The 27266-nt window shown below is 41.6% G+C and overlaps 1 protein-coding gene across 3 annotated transcripts in view; it reads left to right on the top strand.

Annotated features, from left to right (window-relative positions):
- Nucleotides 1–27266, top strand: part of LOC120936862 (LIM domain containing preferred translocation partner in lipoma) — a 428104-nt gene that overhangs the window by 83034 nt on the left and 317804 nt on the right. For all 3 annotated transcript variants that reach the window (XM_040349587.1, XM_040349584.1, XM_040349586.1), the window contains one exon: nt 25297–25337. The gene's annotated coding sequence lies outside the window, so the exon portion shown is untranslated. The remainder of the gene's footprint in view (nt 1–25296; nt 25338–27266) is intronic.

Raw genomic sequence — 27266 nt, 5'->3', positions numbered from 1 at the left:
CTCTCCAGCGTCGATCCCTGTCTTCTTGCCTCTCCAGCGTCGATCCCTGTCTTCTTGCCTCTCCAGCGTCGATCCCTGTCTTCTTGCCTCTCCAGCGTCGATCGCTGTCTTCTTGCCTCTCCAGCGTCGATCCCTGTCTTCTTGCCTCTCCAGCGTCGATCCCTGTCTTCTTGCCTCTCCAGCGTCGATCCCTGTCTTCTTGCCTCTCCAGCGTCGATCCCTGTCTTCTTGCCTCTCCAGCGTCGATCCCTGTCTTCTTGCCTCTCCAGCGTCGATCCCTGTCTTCTTGCCTCTCCAGCGTCGATCCCTGTCTTCTTGCCTCTCCAGCGTCGATCCCTGTCTTCTTGCCTCTCCAGCGTCGATCCCTGTCTTCTTGCCTCTCCAGCGTCGATCCCTGTCTTCTTGCCTCTCCAGCGTCGATCCCTGTCTTCTTGCCTCTCCAGCGTCGATCCCTGTCTTCTTGCCTCTCCAGCGTCGATCCCTGTCTTCTTGCCTCTCCAGCGTCGATCCCTGTCTTCTTGCCTCTCCAGCGTCGATCCCTGTCTTCTTGCCTCTCCAGCGTCGATCCCTGTCTTCTTGCCTCTCCAGCGTCGATCCCTGTCTTCTTGCCTCTCCAGCGTCGATCCCTGTCTTCTTGCCTCTCCAGCGTCGATCCCTGTCTTCTTGCCTCTCCAGCGTCGATCCCTGTCTTCTTGCCTCTCCAGCGTCGATCCCTGTCTTCTTGCCTCTCCAGCGTCGATCCCTGTCTTCTTGCCTCTCCAGCGTCGATCCCTGTCTTCTTGCCTCTCCAGCGTCGATCCCTGTCTTCTTGCCTCTCCAGCGTCGATCCCTGTCTTCTTGCCTCTCCAGCGTCGATCCCTGTCTTCTTGCCTCTCCAGCGTCGATCCCTGTCTTCTTGCCTCTCCAGCGTCGATCCCTGTCTTCTTGCCTCTCCAGCGTCGATCCCTGTCTTCTTGCCTCTCCAGCGTCGATCCCTGTCTTCTTGCCTCTCCAGCGTCGATCCCTGTCTTCTTGCCTCTCCAGCGTCGATCCCTGTCTTCTTGCCTCTCCAGCGTCGATCCCTGTCTTCTTGCCTCTCCAGCGTCGATCCCTGTCTTCTTGCCTCTCCAGCGTCGATCCCTGTCTTCTTGCCTCTCCAGCGTCGATCCCTGTCTTCTTCTTGGCTCGCTGAGTCTCCTCCAGCGTCGATCCCTGTCCTCTGCCCTGCCAGTGACTATGCAAACATGCATGTAGGTCCTGCATACATATATAAACAGTGACTGAACCACACGTGAGGTGTTGCCATGAAATTTAAATTGAGATCCATAATTCTAGTACCAGAACTCATATTAATTACAGAAGCATCACAAACTTGGAATGCAGTTATTTCTTACAATTTTGAGAAGGTGGCAATAATTTTGTCCAGTCTATTTTTGCAGTTTTGCGTGGAATGTGTCAGATTTGGCGCTTTGTTTCTCCACTTTTTTGTGTCATACCAATACAAACAAAAGGAACCATGAGAATGCCTAAACATTTGTAATTGCAATAATGTTCTAGGCGAAGTGGTTCATTATCTGACAGATAATCAGGGGTGCCAATATTTTTGCCCATGACCGTATGCGAGAAATGTGAAAATTTTCCCAGGCGGCAAGTAGTTAACCCAACATTGTGGCTAGAGGGGGTAGTACACACGGCAAAGAAAAGCATTGCAGGCACTGCAAAAATTAAACCACAGGTATTGTTCAGCAAGCAGTACTGCAGGCAAACATGACCCATTCAAGTGAATGTGGCTGCACTGCAGCCACCTGTAATGGAGGTGGTTACAGCCTTTCGAAGGTTAAAAAGGGTTCCTTCTGAGTTGGCATTTTGCCTCCAAACCACCTGCCAGATGTCTCTGAAAAAAGTGATCCAACTAGGCCTATTGTGATGTGATCAATGAATTTACCAAACATTTAAATATTGCAGAATATACAGCCTCATGCTACATAACTAAGCTCCATTTCATGCTGACTACATTATTGTTTCTTAAACGGGGAAAAAAATGTGTGGATAGATTTTTAATCCAAAAGCACTTTATTAAAATTTGCTAAAACAAAAAATTGATTTAAATAAAAATTAACATTACATTTTTTTATTTCATTTTTTTATTATTTATTTATATCCACACTGGGTCAGTATGAATCCCATCAAGAGCCCGTTGTGCTTTAAAGGGGTTGTAAAGGTAAAAAAAAAAATCCCTACAGAGCTTCCTTTACCTTAGTGCAGTCCTCCTTCACTTACCTCCTCCTTCGATTTTGCTTTTGCTTTTAAACGTCCTTATTTCTTCTGAGAAATCCTCACTTCCTGTTCTTCTGTCTGTAACTACACACAGTAATGCAAGGCTTTCTCCCTGGTGTGGAGAAAGCCACTTGAGGGGGCGAGCAGGAGTGTCATGACACTCTACTTTGCAGATAGAGAATGGAGCTGTGTATTAGTGGGCGTCCTGACACTCCTGCTCGCCCCCTCAAGAGGCTTTCTCCACACCAGGGAGAAAGCCTCGCATTACTGTGTGGAGTTACAGACAGAAGAACAGGAAGTGAGGATTTCGCAGAAGAAATAAGGACATTTAAAAGCAAAATGGAAGGATGAGGTAAGTGAAGGAGGACTGCACTAAGGTAAAGGAGGCTATTTAGGTTTTTTTTTTTTTTTTTTACCTTTACAACCCCTTTAAACTGAGATATCTGCTTTGAGTGCCACTGCACCAACCTTGTTAATAGGCCCTTTTTTTCCTTCTAGCATCAATGCCCCATGTATAATCTTTTAAGGTGTTCGATGTCATTGGCTACCAGATTGCTTTTATATATTGAATTTCGGGAAACAAAAGCAAGCGTTGTTTGTTTCAAGACCTCTAGTACTGCAACTGGTAGTAGAAAAAGTCAACTTTTGATGCTTTAAATTTTAAATATAGCCAGTGCCACTAATGAAGGAAATCTCCTGAGTCTTAACTTTAATCTGTGGGTTTGAAAATAATTAGCAAAAGTGATTTTTCTCTCATACGTCAGCTGGAAAGAGACTAAATGAGCAATGGATTTTGTTGTCGCTGTGAATTTAATAAGAAGCTGCAGGTTCAGATTTTAACTAATTATGCATTTAACGGAGACTGTAATGGGCATGTTTAGTATATCACTTCAGTGTGCTATCAAAGTGCTCTATAAGCTGTTTGGTTTCCCTGTTTACTGCTCAAGTCTCCAGTGAATACAATTTGGCAAGTCACTGTACTTAAGATTCAAATTCATGTGACTGGCCTTTTATTTTCTTCCTTTTAATTAGTAAAGTGGGCTAGTAAAACAGTGTCAGCAATGGGTATGACACAGCTTTCTGGGTATATTAGGAAAAGTTTAGGATTCTATTATGCGTTTTAGAAATTGTGTACACATTACTGAAAAAGATATTTAGTATTTGTAATCTTGAATGTTTGTGTTATGTTCACTGTTGTTAAAGGCTAATTTCACCTTTTAAAAAAATAAATACATTTTTTTGCAGGTAAAAATGTGCATTTTATTTATTTTTCTGTGGAGGCTGCAGAGCATTTCACCTGCTATCAGCAGATCATGGGTTCAGTGTCAGGCTCTTGCAGCTTTCTGCCTGTACCTCCTCTTCAGGCTTTCTGTTTGAAAGCTGTAGGAAGTGTCCATGAACTCTCACCAGAGAGTGAGAGCTCTCACTAGCACCCTCACAGTTCATTGAGAATTAAAAGCCATCTGCTGCGGTGCCAGACTGGACTTGTAGTTCATCCACAGACTTGTGTGAATGAATGAGGTGGCTGTGTGGGCGGAGCCCCTCACAGCCACGATGTGTCGCCGGATTCTGGAAGAAATCGCAAAGGATTGATCAGAAGGTGCAGCAACTGGGTACATAGTAGCAAGTTACATGTTGTACCTAAAATATGGGTGTAACATGTTACTAAAGGTGAACTCGGCCTTTAAAAGGTTGACAGAATAATTATCAGTTGTCGAATTCCAACATTGCATAGCTTTTCTAATATGCCTTGCATAAAATTCCTATCACCAGCTCAAATTTCTTTATGACCACAGGTCAATTAAAGTGTTTGTAAGAGCTAAAGATTTTTTTATTACCTTTTTGTGCATTCTGTTTCATGTTTTTTGCTTCCCCATAACCCCCGCTAAATGTTTACCCAAGCCCAATCTTGATCCAGCGCTGTGCTGCAGAGCTGTAGTCTCTCTCTCCCACTCCACTGGTTTAAGCCTGGTACACACCAGTAGTTTTTTTTCGTTCAACCCAAAATAAAACTCACTGCCCAGATTGGAGCCTCTGCACTGTACTATTGTGTTCTGGCAAGGTAACTTCCCCCCACCCCCCTGCCAGAACACTCTGGTGGGAGCCAGTCGGCTGCTGATTTTCCAGCATACTTGCCCGACAGGAACCGGCCCGGCTGCCAAACACACGTGCTGAATGTTGGCCGGTGTTTATTGAACCGCTGATGTCGCCCGACCCGTGTGTACTAGGCTTTAGAGATGGCAGCGGAAGCCAGGAGTGCCGGCGGGGGACCTGAGAAAAGGAGGATGGGGGGGGGGGGCTGCTCTTTTCAAAACCATTGTAGTAGTGAGAATGTTATGTAATATTTTTAGAATTTGTATATGCTTAGACATGTTTTGTATTCTTGTAGCACTAATGAAGGGGGAGTAATGTGGCCCCCCAAAATGAGTTGGTGGTTTTTGTAGGACTTATTTACCTAAAAATAAAACGATGTAGGACTGTTATCTGTTTTCGGTCTGGCACGCCTTTCTGTGTTTGTGTTCTAATGAGGAAGTCTGAGGCCGTGTGTTCACACTTGTATAATACCACACGTGGTTTGTGAGGAATTCCTTGACAGTACTTCACCCTGAACTCCTTTTCTTAGAAAGCAGAACATTTGAGATAATCGGGATGACAGCAGTAAATAATTGGGAAATGCAGCATCTTCTACTCCCTTCTCGACATTCCATACTTGGCACTTGGCCAGTTCCTTACTAATGGAACAGTTAAACAGTTGGCTGATTTAGTTTCCACATAGATTTAGGATTGTTTTTTATTTGCTGCATTTCCGTCAGTGAAAACTGTTTGGTAGGGCTAGTCTGCTTTTATATTATTCACCCTGTATACATCGCTAAATTCCATAAAATGTATATATTGGGCGTGTGTGAAAAATAGATTTTTGATTCTGTAATCGCATGGATTTGATTAGTGATTAAACTTTTTATTTGATTTTTAATTCTACTTTGGTTTTGCACAGAGCATCCCCGATCCTCCTCTTTTTGGGTCCCCTCCGGTGCTCCTGGCTCTTCCTCCACGCCAAGTGCCCGTATAGTAAGCTGCTTACTATGGGGGCACTTGTGCCGCCTCAATCCCAAGCCATGTTCCATGTGTCTAATCACTGGCTGTTATTGACAGCAGCGGGAGCCAATGGCTCCAGCTGCTGCCTCTGTCAACTGAGAGAGCTCTGGTTCTCCAGCACAGAGCTGGAGCAAGATCTGGCTCAGGTCAGGCAAGTATGTGGGGTGCGTGGGGGGGGGGGCTTGAGCTGCATAAAGAAGGTTGGTTGTTGTTGATTTATTTTTATTTTTTTCCTTTATCTTGATGCAGAGAATGCATTAATGTAAAAAAAAAACCCTTTGCCGTTACTTTAATCTAAAATGTCATTCTACCCATTGCTAAAAAATAATAATCTAGGCATCTGTTTAATAAAGTTTTTACTCCAGTGAACCCAATTATGCATTTATTAAAATTCCGTTAATGCATTTTTACAAATATATTCCAGTCATGAACATTTTTGGCATGTTTTTGATACACCAACAGATTTTGCATACAATTCCCCCCCCCCCCCCCCCCCCAGCTCTTGAATACAAGTCTCCAATTCATCAGTCCAAGAAATCCTGTCACTGCCCCAGGGAAAGGTATTCAATGAAACTGCCCCTTGCTTTTTCGGAAAAACTGAAAGTGCAAGTAGTGAAAGGATAAAAACCCTGCCTGACACTCGGCAGTCTGGGTAATGAGACACTCCATTGGTCTTCACCTAAAATCTGTATTGCTATTAAAGAAGTTCATAAAGCAGATGGACGGGCAGAGATTATGGGCTCTAGTGAATACTATAGTTCTGACAGTGTGGTGTACAGCTTTTTGTGCTTGCTGACCCCAGTACATTGACATTCTTCTTCCACTGTGTCGACGTGTCCGGTTGGAACCAATTCTCTTGTTCCTCATCAAAGTTTAACAAACAGGTGTTCTGGTATCCCTTAACTAATACATGAGCTGTAGCTTTGGCCTAATGAGTCTGTGCACAAGCTTACGGTTTCTAGAAAGTGCAGAATCCATAATCTTCTCTTGTTACTGTGCCTTATTTCCAAATATTGTTACCCACACATTTCTATTTGATAAAGCGAGATAAAATGCTACAAATCAGGAGGGTATTGGCTAGTTAAAATTGCTCAAAGAATAGACTGGCTACTTTAAATGTACAGTTATAGTATTCTGTATGTCTGAAAATATACAGTACCCGTATTTATCGGCGTATAACACGCACCCTAATTTTAAGAGGGAAGTTTCAGGAAAACAATTTTCCACAGCCCCCTGCGTATAACACGCAGACACAGTTTACCCTCTATTTTCAGGGTAAAAAAGTGAGTGTTATACGCCAATAAACACAGTATATTGTAATGTCTCATTAACAAATGATATATGGCTCTTTGTACAATAATAAAAATAAATAGTGCAGCGCTAAATAAAACAAACATAATCAATGCAATAACTTGAAAACAATTGTGCTACGTGCAAAGACTACTACTAAATATAATGATGTAAAAGTCCATGTGTAGTGACCATACACCTTGAAAAAGTTGCAGTGCTGAGTCAAGCAAACATTGAAAACGATATGTACTCAGTGAAGAGCAACAACTGAATATGAAAATAAAAGTCCAAGTGTGGTAACCACACAGCGTGAAATATTCTTCCAAATAACAGCACTGGATGTGGAATAACAGATTGCCTGAAGGAATCACAAGTGACTTCACATGTAAAGAGAATGGGGTACTCTTACCGTGTGATGTGGACTCATCTGTTTATGCAACAGTAAGTCTGATGTGCTTATGGTCTCAAGGGACCTGAATTGGTGCAACAGGGTCTCCCAGGTTGGCAATACGGTCTTGATGACTCCGGCGGGGTGGATCACAAAGACTTAAGAGATATTGCATCTTTTGCTGTGAAAATGACAATGGTCCCAAAAATTGGTCAAAATTGTCTGATGTGTCCGCCATAATGTCGCAGTCACGAAAAAAAAATGCTGATCGCCGACATTAGTAGTAAAAAAATAAATATTAATAAACATGCCATAAAACTATCCCCTATTTTGTAAAATGTTGAGCAAACCAATCGTTAAACGCTTATTGCGATTTTTTTTTTTTTACCAAAAATAGGTAGAAGAATACGTATCGACCTAAACTGAGAATTTTTTTTTTTATCTTTTTGGGGGGTATTTATTATAGCAAAAAGTAAAAAATATTGATTTTTTTTTTCAAAATTGTCGCTCTATTTTTGTTTATAGCGCAAAAAATAAAAACTGCAGAGGTTATCAAATACCACCAAAAGAAAGCTCTATTTGTGGGAAAAAAAAGGATGCCAGTTTTGTTTGGGAGCCACGTCGCACGACCACACAATTGTCAGTTAAAGCGACGCAGTGCCGAATCGCAAAAACTGGCCAGGTCCTTTTACCTGCATAATGGTCCGGGTCTGAAGTAGTTGAAATTCTAACTGATACTGTGGTCTTCAATTGGGGAAAAAATTGTCTTGGATTTGTATACTATTGTAACCATCGCAGATTGAATGTTAAAGTTCTATACACTGGCATGACAGTTGAATAACGGGGGTTGTAGGCAAGTTTGGTGGACTCCATCATGGTGTCATGAAATGCTCTTTAGGTCATCATGAAATGACTTTAGGTGCATTTTTAACGCTGCTTATCTCCTGCCAGGAAAACAGGCATTCAGAAGAGATGGCTAAACACCCAGTGTGCATGATGAGGTCTTGCGGAACAGTTCTGCAGATGCTACTTCTTCATTGAAGTCCTCACATATTCATGACATGCTGTTTGTTAAAGTGAACCTGTACTTCATTGTAAAGTTTCAAAAGCAAAAAGGGTAGGGCAGGTATCGCAAAAAGACAAGAAGGTGCACCAGCTTGATGCGTTTTCCAAAACACTTGCAGTAAAACCTTGGATTGCGAGCATAATTTGTTCTGGAAGCATGCTTGTAGGGCTACAACTAACAATTATTTTCATAATCGATTAGTTGGCCAATTTATTATTCCGATTAATCGGATAATAGCCTTAAAAAAAATTGTTGTTGGGCAGATTACAAACACAAATTGCCGTACATTACATGCTTTACATTGAATGAATGCTTTTCTGCAGCTTCTCCATTGAAGTATATTGAACCAAAAAAAACAAAATGGCACAGTTTTGCGTTAAAAAATCCTTGCCCTTTCCAAATACGCAGCAGCTGAAAAAAAACATGGATGTGAATGTGTCCCATAGGAAAACATGTAAATGAACTGTAGTGTGTTTCTGCAAAAAGCACCAAAAAACAAAGGTGTGAACCCGGCCTGAGATGTTTAGTAACATAATGGGGGTAAAAAAACAAAAATGTACAAAAAGAGCAAATAATCGCTACTGTAAGGGGTTAATTTTTTTACTGTGGGACAGTGAAAGTAATATTTACAGTAGCGATTTGCTTTTTTGTACTATAAAGGGCTCATTTTAGTTTTTTTAACCCCATTATGTCACTGGCCGATTAATCGATTATGAAAATTGTAATCAATTAATTTCATAATCGATTAGTAGTTTCGGCCCTACATGCTTGTAATCCAAAGCACTTGTTTATCAAAGTGAATTTTCCCATAAGAAATAATGGAAACTCAAATGATTCGTTCCACAGCAATTTATTCATAAGTCCTTCAGTCCATATAAAAAGATTATAGCAATGTGATAAAATGTTCATCCACAAATGGAAGCCTCCCCAAGCGGATTAGAAGCAAAATCCAACAGGAGCCACAGAGTATAAAAGAGAAGAAAGGCGCCTCTAAGTGTAGCAATATGGTTACATTTAATGAAGGTACAACATTTAGCAAGGCACACAGTTAATGATTAAAAGAGGCACATCTAAGTAGGCAGGCATCCGGGTAAAGGGGTCCTCACTGCTGTCAATCTGCAATTGTGACCGGGAAGACTACCCTGCAGTGATCTGAAAGCGAGGCTTGAACCGCTTGTGCAAGAGACAATAATGGTGGCGAGGACGACTGTCTATGTGGACAGCTTTACCCCGGATGCCTGTATATTTAGATGTATCTGTTTTAATCATCAACCATGTCAGTTTTTAAATGTTGTACCTTCATTAAATGTAACCATATTACTACACTTAGAGGCGCCTCTCTTCTCTTTTATACCCAGTTGTGACACGACACTGCTCTTATATCAAGACATTGCTTGTATAGCAAGTCAAAATGTATTTACAAATGTTGATTCTTTTTTTAAAACGCTCTCAAACCAAGTTACTCTTAAACCAAGGTTTTACTGTATTTAGATTGCATTTATTCAAAATACAAAAGTGGATAATTATACTTGCAAACAAAATGATATAAAGATTTTGACACATGGATATTGGGAGAGATGCGACCAGAATCACTCCTCATGCCCATGGATGGGCTGTGAAGGCGCCACAAAGACCTGCAGACACAAATGCATTTTGAGGGTATACCCTTGTCTTTAAAGCTCGGAAGTACGATGGTGCTGTCTGAGGAGCATGGCAAGGCACAGTGATTATCTGAGGACTCAAGTTACTTCCATGAATCTAAGATAACATGAAATGTGTTCTTCCAACGCGTGTCCCACAGTTCAGTGCAGAAGAGTGTTCTTGTAAAGGGCAGATATGTCTGATTTTTTTATTTTCTCTAAATTTGAAAGAAAAATAACTGGTCTGTGTCCTGTCATTTTGTTTTCACTTTCTGATATGAATTGATTTTATGGTTTCTAAGTAAAAAAAAAAAGAAAAAAAAGAAAAAAAACAAAGGATTACAGAAGTAGAGAGAAAAGACTAGTCAATAATGTTCTGTGACACAAAATGAAACCCCTAAAAACCTGCTAGAATTGCGTGTGTGGTCTATCTTGCGTACTAAATGCACTTTGAGTCTGGCATTAAAGCAGCATTAAACCTATAAACAAAAATGCAGCTTGACAGTTCTTAAAGTGGTTGTAAACCCCTTTAACCCACTTTAACCTACAGGTAAGCCTAGATTAAGGCTTACCTGTAGGTGCAACAAATATCTCCCTAACCTAAAAGGTTTAGGAGATATTTGCAGAAATGACAGGCTTTGTTCTCATGTAATGCACATACCAGCTCATTAGGTCTTTCTCTTGCAGGTGTATTTTAAAAAAAAAATAATATTACAGAGGGTTTACTTCCTCTTTAAGGCCAGGTTCACACTGCCGCAACTTAGAATTTGAGATCCCTGCACAACTTTATTGCAGCTTGCATATGACTTATTTAACTGAACTAAATGCAAGTCCATATTGAAGTCGCACTAAAAGTAATGCAGGAACCTTTTCCAAGTTGGAGCGACTTGAGTTGCACCAATTTAGAGCAGTTCCATTTCCGTTCATGGGGCACGACTTGTTTTGCAACTTGAACTCTCAAGTCGCATTACAAGTTGCGGCAGTGTGAACCAGGGCTTAATGTGGTTCATGCATTTTAGTTTTCTTTTTAGGCTTTTTTCCCTTTTTTATATTCACTTGGTGATTCGAACAAGAACATACTTTTCTGTTTTTGGTATGTCCACTCGGGGTGGATGAGCAACAGAGGCACCTTCTGTACAGCATAGTTCTCAATCTGAGGAGAGGGTAGTTAGATGGACTAGAAGATTTTGATCAAATTGAATAACAAATTAAAACCGAACTCCAGGTAACATGTTTTTTAGGCAGTTACAGCAAAAAATTTTTCCCCTTTTTGAGATAAAGGCTTTACATAAATGAATAAAAGCTAATCACTGTAAGACCCCTTTCACAATGAGGAGTTTTTCAGGCGGTACAACGCCAAAAATAGCGCCTAAATACCGCCTGAAAAACTCCTGCCCAGCCTTCTCAATGTGAAAGCCAGAGGGCTTTCACACTGAGGCGATGCGCTGGCAGGAGAGAAAAAATACCTCCTGCAAGCAGCATCTTTGGAGCGGTGAGAGGAGCGGAATGAATACCGCTCCTTCCCATTTAAAATAATGGGAAACCGCGGTAATACCACCCGCAATGCGCCTCTGCAGAGGCACATTGTGGGCGGTATTAACCCTTTATCAGCCGCTAGCGGGGGTTAATACCGCACCGCTAGCGGCAAAATCCTGCGACAATTCCGACGGTATAGCGCCGCTATTTTTAGCGGTGCTATACCGCCACCGCGCCTCCCACCCCAGTGTGAAAGGGGCCTAAGTGTTAAATGGTTTGTCTCAATCACTAACTGCTACTTTTGCTGGACAGCTGGGCAGTTAGTCCAGGAAGGAAAACACAGACTTACTGGCTGGATCTCCAGTTGAAAATAAAAGGAAAAACCCCCAAAGAAAACAAATGCAGCCACCACATCGAAGGAATAGTAAACTACAATCTAATCAATTTTTTTATTGTTGGGTTTAGATATGCTTTAATGGCACACCAGCTTTGCAGTTGCATTTTCCCTCTAAGTAATCTGCAAAAACATGCTGTCAATACACACTGCTGCATTATGCACTCGCAACTTATTCTTAAGCCCCTTTTTTATTCTACAGATACAGCCGTTAAATTCCCTGACATCCTTGTATATCGGCAGTCTAGCTTTGCAAACTAGTTAACAAGCCAGTTGTTAAATACCCACCAGTTCCCTAAGCTGACACTTTCTGTAAAAAGTTTCTTTTGGCAAAGCTATAGCTCCCATCTGTGATCGTTGCCAGAAACCATCCCAACGATTAGTGCTCGGTGTAGCATGTGACACCTTCCCCGTCCAATCTTTTAGTCTGTACAGCTTGAATTAACTTGTGCCAGAGGCTTTGATTTTCATCTCCTTCACTTCAACAGGTGATCTTTTCTTGGTAAAGGCCTATAATTAATTTTACTGTTAATGATAAATGAAGAAAGCAAACCGTAGATTAAATCTGTAACTAACAAAAGTAACCCTATTGGTGAAATGTGAAGGTTGTCATTGCTGACCTCCTTCTGAAAATGCTACTTGCTTGTCTGTACACGGGACGTTTTTACAACCTCTCCTGAACGCTTTAACTTGAAAGATGGTAACCCACGTTTAAAACGTCTGTTTTGCCGCATTTACAGCAAAAATTGCCTATAAACGAAATGCGACTAAACGCAGGTTACCGTGTTTAGCGTCTGAAAGGTTGGAAATGTCGGCGTCTGAACTCATTTTTTTGCCTTAAAAAAAACCTGTAAACGCAACTGCCTAACAACGACAGTAAACGAACCTGTGTACATGTACACATAAGATAAGACATTGAATGAGTTGAAAAAAGTGCAGTCCAACTGTCTCTGAACACCCGTTTAGCAGCAGCAGTGTACATGGGGCCTAATGCTTGCTGAAACTGGCTGGAGCATTTTGCACAGAGTAAAGTCGGACCTTTTCTGCATGCTTTTACTGTTAAAAAATAGATAAAATAAAAATATACGTGGACATGACAATTTTGCACCCTAGGTAAAGTATGTATGTTTTATGTCTGCGCCAAAAATGTTTAATTCTGTTTTGGAGTTTTGCAATAGTTTTAGCTAAAATTACATTTTGTAGCTTAGGTCATACTGTTACCGGCCATATATGATCTGCTTGCTAGTATTATATTTCCATTTGCAGTGGGAAGCACAGTGGCCAAGTGGTTAGCACTTCCACCTAGCATGAAAAAAGAATCCCAACCATAACATTACCTGTGTGGGTGTCCCCTGGGTACTCTGGTTTCCTCCCACACTCCAATGATATTCTGCTAGGCTAATATTCTGACCCTACTAACACAAGTCGAGGACCATCGATGTAAGCTCCTTGAAGGCAGGGACTGGCGTGGATGTATACTAGATAAGTAAAGCGCTGTATAAATTGACAGTACCTGAAATAAAAAAATAAATAAAAATCTATCTTTAGAGGAACATTCTTGCAGAATACTCTGTAACAAGTTTCTTTGTGTCACAGTTTGCTACTCTCTGCTGCTGGTAGGCATTTCAAATGTATTTTCTTAACTGTTTTTACTCTTACATAACTCCTTGCCCATGGTAATTCAGTAAAATAACAATTTTGATCATATTACTGCATAGTTCCAAACAATCTGTAAACTAACCTAATATGGCTCAAGTCTGGGAGTTCTGGAAAACAACTTGAGAAGTTTGACCGTACTGTTTTTATTGGAGAAACAGCCGCGCCAAGTTTTGGCTCTCATTTCCAGACTCCATGGAAAGAAAAAACATTTACATATTATATAATAATTATGCAACACAACTTTTCCCTGTTTTGTTTCAACACGCATTAAAAATCTGTTACTGGTCTGGTTTTTTATTAGGCTATGGGTTACTTTGAATTCCTTTTCAGTGTTTTGTAATCTTTCTCTGTGAATCCTAGTAACCAAATATCATAATAGTGGTCATTGGATAGCCTTTATTTCAACTCCTTTGTGGGATGGTATCTTAACTCTGGTTATGGTCAGTCCTCAAGAGTGATGAGCATGCCCAAAACTGTACAAAGTTGCTTCTTTTCCCTATTAAGAAATTAGATCCAAACACAAATTCTGTAGATCAAGCCGATTTTTTTTTTTCCCTTCATCTTTAACACTTCTGCATTGTTTAAGATGACATGTAACTGTAAGAAAATGTTTAAATGTATTTCCATACTAAGCTTTCATGTACACTGCTGCTGGTAAACTGACTTTAGGAGCAGTTGGGCGTTTCTTTCAGCTGCCCCTGAACTCTCCTCTGTTATCTTATCAGTACATGTACACAGGGTGGTTTATAGTTGTCTAGGCAGTTGAGTTTAGAAGCATTTTTTGGAAAGCAAAAAACTGCATTCAGTACAGAGGTTTAGAGGCATTTTAAATGACAACACCAGTAACAGCTCGTAAACGTGGTAACTCATGATTAGCAGCATTTCGTTTACAGGCGTTTCATTTTTGACCATTCAAAAAATAATAAAAAAATGCTTCTGAACGTAAACGCGGCAAAACTGACATTTTTAAACGTTGGTTACTACTATCTGTCGAATTCAATTGTTAAGGAGAGGTTGTAAAACGTCCCGTGTATACATTAAGCCTTAGGCCTCGTACAGACGATCGGACATGTCTGCTAGCAGATTTTGGTCTGATGGTTGTACACACCATCAAACCAAAATCCCCGCGGACAGAATACGCGGTGACGTGACGATGACGCGGCGATGTGCGCAAACCCGGAAGTTCAATGCTTCCACGCATGTGTCGCATCACTTCGACGTCATGCACGGGTTCTCGGGCCAGCGGACATGTCGATGAGTCGTACTGACCATCGGACATGTTTGGCGGACAGGCTTCCAGTGGACATTTTAGCATGCTAAGAAACATTTGTCCACTGGAAACCTGTCCGGTCGGCCCTACACACGACCGAACATGTCTGCTGAAACTGGTCCGACGGACCAGTTTCAGCGGACATGTTCGGTCGTGTGTACGAGGCCTAAGAGTATGGAATTACTTCTGTAATTATGGAAATTGGAGAAAAATATATGAAAGTATGCTTGGATAATACTAAACCATTTTCAAGCAGCTGCATCCTTACAAAATATTTGTGGAAAATTTGGTTATAACCTATTATGTCCTAAATGTATTTGTTTTCTTGTGCTAGAAAATATATTCTAGAAACAGATGTCAATTCCACCCTGAGGCTGGGTTCACACTACTACACTACTTTCATCCTACTTTGCTCTGCCACATTGGTCCTACATTTATCCTACATTGGTCCTACATCCATCCTACTTTCATGAACAGGATACTACTTTGGTCCGACTTCAATGATATTCAATGGGTTGAAGTAGGATCAATGTAGGACCAAAGGTAGTACAGGGAGCATTTTCAAAGTCGGACCTACTTGTGTAGGACCAGTTAAGACAGCTCTCATAGGGAAACATTGATTTTCACACGTCATGCTATATGAGGCTCCCAATGTAGGACCGTTTGTAGGACAAGTGTGAACCCAGCCTAAAAGCTGCTGGGAAAATGAGTTCAGGAATCTGCAGTGGAAAGAAGGGGTCTGAATCTGCAGTGCATCATAAGCAGGAGCTGTTGGGCTACATGCAATAAATGTCTAGAGATCCACATTGAGTTTTACATTTTAGATTTGCATCTGCATTACATTACTCAAACTTTGAAACAAACCTCTGAACTACAATTTAAAAGTATTTCTACATATTTATTTTTTACTACTTAATGCCAACTTTTCTTTCCTGACCAAGGGGCAACTACAGTATGTATATTGCTGGGTGACATTGTCTGAGCCTGCATATAGGATGCTTAGGTGTAAAAAAAGGAAAATAAGTATTGTGGCTTGGGCAAGGGGAAGTGATCTACATGGAAATACAGTAAAACCTTGGATTGCGAGCATAATTCGTACCAGAAACATGCTTCTAATCCAAAGCACTTGTATATCAAAGCATTTTTTTTACAGGGTATAAAAGAGAAGAGGCACCTCTAAGTGTAGCAATAGGTTGCTAAATGTTGTACCTTCATTAAATGTAACCATATTGCTACACCTGGAGGCTCCTCTCTTCTTTTTGAAGAACAGTGACATGACTCTACTCTTAAATCAAGAGATCGCTTGTATATCAAGGCAAAATGTATTAAAACGTTTTGTTCATCTTGCAAGCCACTCCTAAACCAAGTTACTCTCAAACCAAGGTTTTACTGTAAAGATAGTTTAGTGCGGTTCTGGACTCATCTAGGGGGATGGGAACTTGAAGAAAAGGTGAGGCAAGGGGTAGTAGATACAAATTAGGTCAGACTGTCTGATTGTTTGCTAGAGTTCTGTACATCTTCTTTTGGCAGGCATAACAGCCCTTATGTATGAATGTTAACTGTTTTCTTGCAGTTTAGCAAATGAGGAAACATTGCAACAGTTGTCAAATCAGGTGGTTTAAACAGTTTTCTTAACGTGACAATTTTTTTTTAAATATCCAAAGGTTGTCTTCTGCAGTAGAAGACACTGAATATCTCTCCAATGGTTGGAGAGTTTAAACTTCACTGTCTTCAAGCAGCACAGCCTCTGCCAAAGGCTTTAGCACTGGGAGTCACGAATTCCCACTTTAAAGGGTTATATATGTGTGTGTGTGTGTGTGTGTGTGTGTGTTGTGTGTGTTGTGTGTGTGTGTGTGTCCAAACATCCAGATGGTCTGGTCTCTGCCATCTCTGTCTTTTAGCTTGGCACATGGCTTGGATAAGCTGGTATTTCCTAAGGCCAGGTATGTAGAGGCCTCACAGTTTCAGAGGATGCCAAAATAATACTGCATCTGTATTGGGCAGAATATTTTGTGGGAATTTGGATTTGCCTGCAGCTTGTGTTTTTATAAGTCAATGGTGAGAAGTGCACATAGAGTATCACTTCTATTTTAATGGGGCAGTTGCCTTTAAAACCTAGTTGTATGGATTTTTGTTTGGCCAGCCTTAATACTGAAGTGATATTCACATGTGCCTTTTAGTGGGTCATTAATTTCTGCCTAAACAATGCCTGTATGCATTTTCAAGGCTTATAATATCCTTCCAAATAAAAAAAAAAAAAAACAATGGAAAAATAAACAACAATTTTTTCCTATGGTGACCAATCCAATTCTTTTTCATTATCCAGAGATTACGCCAAATATGATTGGTCACTGTGTAAAACTTTATATTTTACAGTTTGTTTTACTCACGGTTCTTTATAAATGGCCATATAGTCTTTTTGTTAAGTCTACTAAAACGGCCTGTTGTACTGTGAGAATTTTCCATTCATTGTGAAAAGCCCTATTTGACTTAAAGGCTGATCGATTTTTGTGACTGTGCCACATTCTATTGAGCTGCTGTGGGATAGGATGAGTCACTCTCTAAGGGTCAATTAAATTTAATTGGTACCTCATTCTCTTTATGGTCTTTAAATTTTTGCTCAGACCAATTTGAACTTTTGAGAGAAAACTTTTAGCCACTTAAATTATAGTTATTGGATAACTGTTTAAGGATTTTAAATGGTTATTCTGTGATATCTTCTTTTATGAAGTGCCAACATGTTCCATAGCCTGGCACAAATGTTTCCTACTTTAAACACCATCTAAGACTTGCTTTCAAGACCACCTGTAACTGCTTTCCTCTTTCAGTCATGTTTTTTGGCCTAAAAATGAAAGGTACTACAGCGCAGAAAACATGTTCTATATTTGAAACATATCACATGTGCTGCCGAATCAAAAACAATAGCCACTTTTTTTCACATGTTTCATCCTTTGTTGCATCAGCAATGGCACCCCTGCTTGGTATTCGTGAAGACTTTTCTTGACCTATGATGAATCCTAATGAAGAATATATTCTACTTATTAAAAAAAAACCTTGTGACTCTTACCCATATTTGAAGGATTAAATGTTTGGTTTACTTGGGGTACCAGTGAAAAGCATGTTTAACCTAATCCCTTGCTCCCTGAGGAGCCAACACTCTTCTTTCTTTGTTGTGGGTGGGTGTAGTGCTGATGACGTTGGATATCGCAGCTCTGACCTCATCATGTACAATGCAGGGCCAGCACTCCATTATTGTAGTTGAGGATGCCGAGGTCCCACCCAAGACCAAGAGGGTCTGAGGAAAGAGAAGAATGTTGGCTGGTTAAGGGATGGAGGGATAAGGTGAGTAAGAGTGCTTTTTACAGGTACCCTAGGAGCCCTACTAGAAGGGTAATTTTTATTTGCCGGTAATTACCTCAAGTTTAATGGAAGTGTGCCTGTGTGCAAGACTAATATTGTGTTTTTTATGCTTTGTGCTGTCTTTCATTGTTGAGGCCTCTTACGGACCTCCTTCGTAGCCCAAGATTTGACACCTTGATTTTAGGCTTAACTGCACGTTTCTTTTATCATTCAATTCCATTCACACATCCACACGCTTTTCTCTCCCTGCAGCTTTTGTGTTACATAACAATGGTTCTGAAGCAAGGTTGTTTTTGTGATTTTTTTTTATTTTTTTCCCCCCAAATTTCCTTTTCTAGAGTCTACATATAATGCTAGGTATTTATGAGCAAGTAATTTTCTTTCACAAACTGCACATTTTATATTGTATATGCAAGTCCCTTTTTTTTGTTTCTTTTTGTGTGTTTTTTGCATTTTTTTTATAATAGCCTGCAGTATCCATGACGACTGGACCTTTCACACAGCATTTCTCTGACTCATTGCGAAATGCTGACAATTAAATATACAGTACTTTAAAGAGATCCATCAATCTTTGTTGTCATGCCAACCGGCTTATATTTAGAAATGTAACAAGTACATGGAGTTCAATTTCTCTTGTACTCAAACATGGATCTGCAACTGTAATTGAATTTTTTTTTATTAAAGATCAGAATCCTGTTTGAGCAGTACTTGTTTTCAGAATATCGTTTTCTTTTGTAAGTAAGGCCCTTTGATTTGGACACATTGTAGTATAGCGACAACATACTTCTTCATTATTAGATATAATCCATTTATTTTAGTAGATTGTATTTAATTGCTATGTCATATTATGGTACTTTTTCTAGGCTGACAAATGTGTCTGTCACATCAGTCATAAAGCAGAGCTCTGTTTTACACTTTTGAATGATGGAAGTCGTTATAGAAGTAAAATCAGATTTGTATGGGACTGCTACTTTTCAAATGAGTTGATTTCTTAACCACTTTAATGCTGGTCTGTATTATCCAATTCTTGCCCAGGCCTTTTTGCTTGATTGTTATTTTGTTTGTTTTCTTTAGCACTGTCACTTTTTGTTTTGTTTAACCAGAAAAAGGCACAATAATCTAAATGATATAGACAAACTGAATGCAAATTACATGTATGACATGAATTAAATCAGGAGATCAATCAAATGAACATTTCTGTGAGAAAAAGTACAGAATTCCCATCAAGCCCAAACGGCCACTTGGTATGGACCATTTGGGGGATTACTTGGGGTTACCCATTCCATTTTTCTCTTTTTTTCTACATATTAGAACGAAGAGAAAAAAAAAAACTATCAGTACAGAGAAAGGGGGAGGGAAAGGTTGAGAAGGGGGGGGGGAGGAGTAGGGAAGGGGATTTGGGGGTGAAGGGCAGGACCAAAAGATATGTAGCAGCGTTCATCACCCTCTTGGCATCTCCAATAACGAACGGTGGTAGTGGGAAAGAATATCTGAAGTTGGTGGGGGGTGTAGTACCATCTTGTGAGAATTTTGAAGTTGGTTTCTTGCATCCTTGTACATATCGAGTGTTTAAGGGAAGACCTAATGTCCTTTTCCCATTTCCGAAGACACAGCAGGCTTTGGTCATTAGAGGGGCGTGATCAATAAGCTATAGGTTTTAGAAAGCGCCTGAGGTAATATACCTTCATCAGAGCAATATTCATCAAAGTGGTCAGTTGAAAACCAAAGCTCTGCAGGTTTGGTGAGGAATGTAAAAAAATGGTGCAGCTGGAGAGCTCTTCAGAAGGTCAGATGGAACAAGCTTGTGGCGTCTATTAGGGACGTAATAGAAGGCCATCCGCCTACTGTTAGGAAATGGGAGGCTTGGCGACCTCCACTATGAATCGGAGCTTGAAAAGTTGCATCATGAAGGCCTGGGGAGAATTGTGGATTCCCTAGAATGGGGAGTTTGGAGGAGAAAGAGCAGCATATGAAAATAACTGCAAGCATATATGCGTTGTGGGTCCTATCAAGGGTTGTAATTTCAGCGTACTAGGTAAAACCTCATAGCACAATGGTGCTCCATTCAGCAATATAGCACTGTCAATTTTTGAATGACAATTACTCATGCAAATCTGTACCCAAATTTGATTTTAAATACATTTTTGAGGCTGAGCATTCTTTGGTGGTATGTAACTGCGTTTCGTTGTTAAAATAACCCATCAGTGTATATTTAGTGTGTGTGTGTGTGTGTGTAAAAGTTAATTTGCATTTGAAAATTTACTGCATATCCAATTTCTTGAGGCCATAAAATGCCAGGACAATACAAATACTCTCCAGATGACCCCCTTTTTTGGAAAGTGGACAGTCTAAGGCAGTGGTCCCCAAACTGCGGCCCGGGGCCCTTTGCTTGCTTTCATCTGGCCCCTGGGGCACTATTTCTTTCACTGACACAAACAAAGAGGCAGAGTTCCATCCAATGACATCCACAAGGGGGCCCACTGAGACCAATGATGGGGGACCTTTCCTCCTAATGACACCAAGATGGGCCACAGTTCTCCCAGTGACACCAACAATGGGGCATAATTAGTTTCAATGACACCAAAGATAGGGCAAAATCCCTCCCAATGACATACCAATGGGGCCCAGTGACACCAATGATGGGGCACAATTCCTACCAAAGACACCATTGATGGGGCACAATTCCTCTCAATGACACCAAAGACAGGAGATTGTTTACTCCATCTGATGCTGGCACTTTTTCTACTCCCGATGGCCACAACCCAGCCCCCTAAAGTCTGAAGAACAGTAAACTGGCCCTTTTGTATAGAAAGTTTGGAGGCCCCTGGTCTAAGGTTTATAGAAAGGCGGTTGTAGCAGAGGGCAGAAATTATTATATATTTTTTTTGTGTGTGTGCTGTTTAGTTAAAATGAACAGTGTCTAAAGCAGTCAGTTTGCCTGCTTAATACATTTCTAAGTTCCTGTGCCCTGCAGGGGGTGGGAGATGAGGTTGATCTCTGCACTTAGTGCAGACAGCATAGTGTCCTGTGGCTGGACAGGGCCAGATATGGCAGCATCAGGTGTTGTGTGCTAGCCTTAGCTGAGTTCAAAGTACAATATAATTTCTCTATGTGGGGAGAAAGTGTCAGTCTTTTTCTGCGCTTTCTCCAGTGATAAACACATGGCTACTGGAGTCTGGGTGTCCCATGGGAAGGGGACTGGAGGGTCCTTAGAGCTGCGGAGTCTAATGGTTCGGTATGAATGGTGTGCTACTTTCTGGACCCTGGGACTGCTGGGACATATAGTTCTGTATTGTCTGTGCTGTGGAAGGCCCTGTGCTGCAGCCACACCCCCACAGCCCCCTTGCAAGAGCCTATGGCTCTCGCTCTGCTTCTGCTACCAGCCCTTAGCCATGTCTTCCCAGATCTCTGCCCTGTTCTGGACTTGGTCCACACAAGGTAGAGATCCAGGCATACAGGGCTATCATGTTTCTAACTTGGCCTCATCTGCCTGGATCCTATGCCCTGTTTTGGACTTAGTCCTGTCTGCCCGGGTCTCTGTCCCTGCGTACAGGTTCCCCATTTTTTTTTGCTGGACCATCGCACATGTGGTGTTGTATTGCTCCCCGGTGTACTGTCTTGCTAAACTGCTGTGCCAGACACTGCTCTGCCTGTGTGACAAGGACTTTAATACATTGTACCAAGCACAGGTCTGCCCTTATGGCCATGTGGACTATTGTCCCTTTGCTGTCCTGAGGAGCACTCCTCATTGCTGTGCCTTATGTTTGCCCTGTGGACTACCTCCCGTTTGCTGTCCCATGTTGCCACCCTGAGGATCACTCTTTACTGCTGTTCCTATTGTTTGCTGAATGTTTGGACTAATTCTCCTATTCTCTGTGCCCTAAGTCCCCCAATAAATGCCTGCACGTTGGGTTCCTTGTGATCTGCCTCTGTGTTCTCTCTCTCTCTCTGCACTCCTAGTTTGTCACAGCGCATAATGAGTTTTTATTTTTATTTTTTATTATTATTAGTATTATAAATGTTCTCACACTTTTTTGGGGGAAAATCTAATTTCCTTACTGCATATCATATTTCCTATTTATCATATATCGAGTCCCTGAGGTGCCAGGACAGGAAATATGCCCACAAAATGACCACTTCTTGGAAAGCAAATGCCTCAAGGTATTTTCTAAGAGTTAAAGCGAGTCTTTTGAAGACCTTATATTTTTATAGTTTTTGGAAAACTATTTCTTACAAAGCTATTTTCTCACACACAGCATGGGCATATTTAGAATTTCAACCCAAAAAGCATTCTATTACTCCTGAGTGTGGCAATACCACATGTGAGACATTTTCTCACATGTGGTGGTACTGGTGTCTTTCAGTAACCTAATCATTTGGACATGCAGATAGGTCGGTTTAGATGGCAGGCTGAGACATAGTCAGCAAACAGGCAAAGGATCTGTCCACGCAGAGGGTGGAAATGTGGTCAATAAACATGCCAGGGTCAGTACAAATGGCAGGCAGAGGCAACACTGCACTGGTGTAGCGGTGATCAGAAACACTGGTCTGGGGACTAATGTGACAGGAATTTTAGGAACACTTGCTTACTTGCACTGGTCTGATGACAAAGGGTTTGGTGTGGCAACTATCTGGGACATTTATTGCTGGTTTACACTGGTCTGGTGGCACAGGGACTGGTGTGGTAACGATCGGGAAGACTGTTGCTAGCTGTGCTGGCCTGGTGTGGAGGCAGTTGGCAACATTGATTCTAGGTACACTGGTATGGCAACACTGTGACTGGTGCAGTGGAGATTCGGGATACTTCCTGACTTTACAATTGGGGCTCGTTCACACATGAGGTTGAGGGGGGTGATAAAAAAACCTTGTGGTTAAAGAGGAGTTCCACCCTAAAAATTTACCTCCGCTTAACCCACTCCTCGCCCCCTTACATGCCACATTTGGCATGTAATTTTTTTTGGGGGGGGGGGGGAGTGGGGGCTTCAGGAGAAGGGGACTTCCTGTCCCACTTCCTCCTTCCGCCGAGGGGCTGCAAAGGCGATACGTCATATCGCCTTTTGGCAGCCCCTCCCTGTAGGCGATCGCCTAGGACACGTGACAGGTCCTAGGCGATCGCCTGTCCAATCAAACAGCGCCGGGCCACGCGTGCATGCGCAGTGGGGGAGGGGGGCCGAGGAGCGGAGCCCCGGCCGGAGCGGAGCTGGAACGCGGAGCAGGTAAGTGTCAGTTTAATAAAAGCCAGCAGCTACACTTTTTGTAGCTGCTGACTTTTAATAAACTTAAAAAATGGGTGAAAAACCCCTTTAAGCCAGTTTTACTGCCCCTTAACTGCTACTACCCCTTTTAGCTGCAGACAGTGGCCAGGGGCGTATACATGCCACAGTTGCAATGCTTTGCCAGGAATTATACCCCTGTTTGGCTGCCAAGCATTAAAGTGAATAGGGGTGCTTTTGCGGGACCCAAAGGGTTAATGCTTCCTCATTGCCTGGCATGCTCTCTGAAAAGCAATTCAAACATTTATTGCCCTTCAGAGAACATTGCACATGTGAACAAGTCCTTATGGTTGGCACTATGACTGGTGTGGCAGTGATCTGGGACAGTGGGGCTGGTGTGGCATTGTATCAGAGATTACATTGGTAAACAAGGGCATCATAAATTACATTCTTTCTTTGCTACCGTTACTGTAATCGCATAGTACAGGGCCAATGACACCGCCCTTGTACCCCAATCTGTGATCTGTTGTGTCCAAGGAGCCTAGGGATCAAACATTCCTGAGGGCACATGCAGCAGGGCATACCGGTGCATCCTCCTAGAGCGGTGCTTTTCCTACCCAAGCCTATTCTGTTTAGTTGCCTAGTGGAAAGTGGTTAAAGTGTATTTCCACATTTGCAACCAAACTTGGATAAGACCTACTATGTTAATTGTTGCATGTACTCATTACATAGCATAACTTTAAAAAAATATTTTCAAATCTGGTGATAATTATGCTGTTTTAATATTAGTACATAATAGCTTGAGTCTAAATAGTACTTGAAGGGCCCATTCAGACCTATTTGTTCTTGTCTCATGTGTTAACATGCGTTGTATCAGATGTTACCGTGCATAGCGTTTGTGCAGCCTGTTCATTTTGGATAGGTTGCCAATGCACAAGAATGAACCATGAAAACAGACGTACAGCAATTTTTTGACACCACAGTCCACTGTAGTAAGTTGTGTCTTGTGGTGTGCGACAAAGCTGTGTTGGGGTGGATTTAGAAAAAATATGGCACTGCAGCAAGCCAACGCACTTATTGTACATTGCGGTAATGTGACATACAGTAAACGTGTGTTTTGGCACACGGAGCGTGGTAAATACAACCCATTCATTTTATTTTACGAGCCATCACTGTAGCTCTGCCCTGGGGCCCTCCAGTAGCGCTTATGCAAATTCCAACTTAAAGTTGAGACTTTCATAGAGCACACCTTATTGATGGTCTCAGGGAATTGTATTTATAGATGTGGGTTCTTCTCTCTACTATAAATAAGTGGAAGCAGTTTTCCACAATGCCTAACATTTTACCACCTGCTTGGTTTCATTTGTGTGTTCAGTTAAAGTATAAGTTACTTTTTTAGTTTTGGGCAGAGTGGAGAGGAATTGGAACACTTGTTATGTTTTTATTGCGATCTGTGATCCTGTTTGAGAGAGTCATCTTCCCTATTTCATGTATCATTTTTCATGTCCTGTTTACCTTATTGTCAAAAGTGGAAGAAAATCACAAATTTGGAGTTGTCCCCAGAACAGTAAGGCTGGGTTCACACTACGGTTTTCCCGTCCGTCAGCCGCATACGATTTATATGGAAAACCGTATGCGGCTGAAACGGACGGGAACGTATGGAACCGCACACATGTGCGTTTTCCATTAACATTAATGTTAAAGGAAAACGTATGCGTTTGCCATACTGTTTTAAAAACGACCGCAAAACCGTGGTTGAACACGGTTTTGCGGACGTTTAAAAAACGTTTTGCCAGCAAATCGTACGCACCCGGATGCATCTGAGTGCATACGATTTGCAATGCATTCTCTATCTATACGTTTTCCCGTCCGGGCCCGTACGTTTTCAATAATGAAATCGTATGCGGCTGACGGACGGGAAAACCGTAGTGTGAACCCAGCCTTAGAGAGGGGGGCACATTCTGGTGCCAACCAGGGATTCCCTCACTTTGGTGGGGGTTTTATTTTTAATTTTTATTTTTCCCCCCCTCCCAATTCCTGTTTTGGTTATGAGACAAGAAGTGAAGGGACATCTTCCCATTGGGACACAGATGTTTTGCTTTTAGTTGTAGTCTACATTATTTAGCACAGCGTTTAAATTCATGAAACCTTGTGCACAGTTTGTAATATAACTTTTTTATTTTCACAGATTTTTGTTAGCAAGTGGAACAAAAGACTTTCTACTTAGAGGTAAGTAAGCAGCATGTTTTATGTACTGTTGGCAAATTATACTTCATGATTTTACAATTAATTTACCAGCAAAATGAAGGTATAGAAATTAAGATTATATACTCTTATATATATATTTTTTTTGTTGTTAACCCTCAATTGGTTAACTACTTTCTACCAGGGAAATGTTTTACATTTTTTCGCACACGTTAATATCGACATTTTTGTTTTTTTGAAGAAAATTACTTAAATCCCCAAACGGATATACATTTTCTGAAAGCAGAGGTCACGTAGAATAACATTCTGACAGTTTATTTTTTTATGTTGCATGATATTTGCACAATTGTTTATCAAATGCATATTTTCAGGAAAAAATACACTAAATTGAATTTTAGTGCAAACAAACACTATACCCAGTACGAAAGGCCTGGAGCTATTCGGTATTGAGGCTATATCCATGTCTATGGCAAAGGGGAAGAGGTATTTCCAGACACTGTGCCATGGGACATTGTGGATATTAACCCTGAACATTATGTCCCTGGAATGATTATATGAGGAGTTGGAAATGAATACTTTGATTTAATTGGCATTCTTTCCCCTTTTGAACATATTCAAATATATTTTACGTTTTCAGGCGCTTTAGCGTTGGAAATAGCCTCTGCTAAGCACCTGAAAACCACCTCCTATTCATTCAAGTGTGACTTTTTTACACTGGGGCGGTGCGCTTGCGGGACATTCCGAAAAATCTTGCAAGCAGCATCCTTGGGGCGGATTGGGAGCCCTGCTCATTGGAATGAATGGGCAGCGCTTCTGAAGTGCCTGAAAAGTGCTTTAAATGCGCTGCAACAGGAGTTTTTAACCCCTCCCTTGGGGTTAAAAGCACGCTAGCAACAGAAAAGTGCAGCTTAAACAGCGCCAAAGGGCCGCTAAAACTAGCAGTGCTTTAGCACTAACGTGGCCGTTGCCCCAGTGTGAAAGGGGTCTAATACATGTTGGATATGGGTGCACCCTACAGTATGGCACGATCTATCAGCCGTGATTTGGTGGCCAGGTGCAATATTACACACCCGTCATTGTAGGAAATCTAGAAATGGAAATGGAAAATTGGGGATCTGGTGCTCCTGGAGGTAATGCCCTTAAAATGTAATGTTGTACATTTGCTGGGATAGAAACAAAGTCATAAAAGCCATAAATTGGTTATGTACTGGTCCAAAGGGAACAGGGGTTTAAAAAGAGGCAGCCATCCTCAGTGTGTCCAGAGACTCTGCAAGACATGTAAAGAAACAGGGAAGGAGAGGCTCCACTCTGAGTGTAGTATTAAGGTAAAAACATTTATTGCACAGGATTAAAAGCACTTACAAGATATAAGGGAGTCATGCTCATCATGGGATGTACAGTCCTGGCAGCGCTCTTGCGACCCTCTGGCTCCGCACACGTTCCTGAATTGCTGGTGGGGAAAGTCTAATGGATGACCTGTGCTTCAGAGTAAACAGGAAGCTCCACGCCGACCAGCTTGAACCGCAGAAAAAGAAATGTCACCAGCACGGGGCAGGAGTTAGGGATCAGGACTGTCTGCTCACGGCTCCTTCTACTGAACAGTTCCGTGGTTCAAGCTGGTCAGCATGGAGCTTTTTGCTTCCCGTTTCCTCTAAAGCACAGCCATCCATCAGACTTTTTTCCCACCAGCAATTCAGGACTTTCACTTCTATCTTGTAAGCGCTTTTAATCTTGTGCCATAAATGTTTTTACCTAAATACTACACTCAACAGTGGTGCCTCTCCTTCCCCATTTCTTTATATTGTAGGAAATCTAGTCTGTTTTTAGTGTTGGTGCCATGTTATCAGTAACCCTTGCAGAAATGCATGCTAAAACCCACCCACTACCTAAAACCCCCTCCTCTTTCTCCCCCCTCCCCTTTCCCTCCCTGTTTTTCTCCTTCCCTCCTCCCCC

Source organism: Rana temporaria, chromosome 4, assembly GCF_905171775.1.
Source record: "Rana temporaria chromosome 4, aRanTem1.1, whole genome shotgun sequence".
NCBI classification, from domain to species: Eukaryota; Metazoa; Chordata; class Amphibia; order Anura; family Ranidae; genus Rana; species Rana temporaria.
Note: the sequence above shows the minus strand (reverse complement) of the source record. Positions and strands in the feature narration are given on the sequence as shown.